The following is a 1,753-nucleotide window of genomic DNA, read 5'->3' on the forward strand; positions in this document are numbered from 1 at the left end:
CGTTTCAGTTTCCATGTTCTGTGCCACTGTGCACGTACCTTGTTTCCATTTTGTGTGGAAACCCATCGTATGTGTGAATGAATAAGTGTGTGTGTTTGTGTGTCTGTTTGTATGTGTTTGTGTGTGTATGTGTATGTGTGTATTTGTATTTTCTCCCACCACCACCACCACCACCGCTGCTCGACAACCAGTAGTGGTTCGTTTACACCCCCATATGCTAAAACTTGGATAAAAATGACCGACACAATAAAAAATATGAATAAAAATAGACTAAACAATATAACAAAAATACAGGGACTGAAACAGGTAGAAGCTTCGGTTTAAAGGATGTATTGTATTTTGCTGTTGTCATTGTAGTTGTTGATTTTATCGTTGTTGTTTACAACCATGTCAACCCCAATTGAGCAAACCTATAATCAAAGTCTCCCGGTCAGCCAACCGTGACTTCCCTGTCAGTGTTTCACGCATTATATGTTATTGGAATTATGCTATTCATAATTAATTGATATCAGGATTTCAATAATGGGCGGGGAAAAAAAAAGAGGAAACATTCTGCGTTAATAAAATAGGCGTGTAGTTAAAAGGATCGATCTGCAACCACGTCATTTCGAGTTCAATCCTACTGCGGGGTTAGTTTCTATGGGTGCGGCATAGTTAGATCTGCTGTATAAGCCTGTATAAAGGTGGGAAAAAACTGAAGGGTCGTCTTCCGGCACATACCCAATTTCTGCCGCTATAAACAACGATTGTAAATAGAATTTACAAAGTAAACATCAGAAAATATTATCGATAACCAGTATTAATCAAACACGTTAAACCCAAGCCTGTACAGCGTCATAAATATAAGAGTGGAGGAACTAATTTCCCCATGTAAATGCTAAGAACGAATGGAACATCGTATCATGCGCATATCCTACATTACACTCAAGGACCACAAAATAAATTGGCTATTACCATCATATCAATTCAGTCAAATAGAGTTTGCCAAATATTCGGTCACATGGATCGCCCTAACCACCTACAAGCAGCCTATCTACCTTATTACAGATATAGTTTCATATATTGTTCGATTGATTACAAGTAATGAGTTTCTATTTGAAACTACTAATGGCTATAAAATGAATGAGCAAATCTTTGCAATAACTTTGAACTGTTCATTTATTGGGTTATCTGCGTATATTCTGCACGCAAACACACACGCAGCCCCGCTCGCGCACGCACACATACTCACATGCACGCACGCACACAGACACACACACACACACACACACACACACACACACATATATATATATATATATATTTATATATATTCTCTCTGTTTTTTTTTTCTCTTATTCCTTTCTTCTGAAGAGCCTAGGCTCGAAACGTAAAAGACATTTTTAGTTTTCATTTTCCCGAGCGTCAAACTAATACACTTGTTTGTTGTTCATACACCTGTCTTCGTATTTTGTCTTTCTATAAATTTCATATATATAGATAAATATATATACCAAGGTACATGGCCTTGCACTAACGATCTAGCGATCGTGGATTCGATTCGCGGACCAAGCAGTGAGTATCCTTGAACAAAACACTTGGCTCCACGTTGCTCCAACCCCCTCAGCTGTAAATAGGTATCCTTCTAATGAAGGGAAACGCTGGCCACCTCAGACAGTGGCATCTTTTGGAAGCTAAAATGATGCAAAGCGCATTGTGGACAGTGATGTACAATGACGTCCGAAAATTTGGTCGATCTCCTCACACACACACA

This window comes from Octopus bimaculoides, chromosome 11 (genome assembly GCF_001194135.2).
Source record: "Octopus bimaculoides isolate UCB-OBI-ISO-001 chromosome 11, ASM119413v2, whole genome shotgun sequence".
Taxonomy (NCBI): Eukaryota; Metazoa; Mollusca; class Cephalopoda; order Octopoda; family Octopodidae; genus Octopus; species Octopus bimaculoides.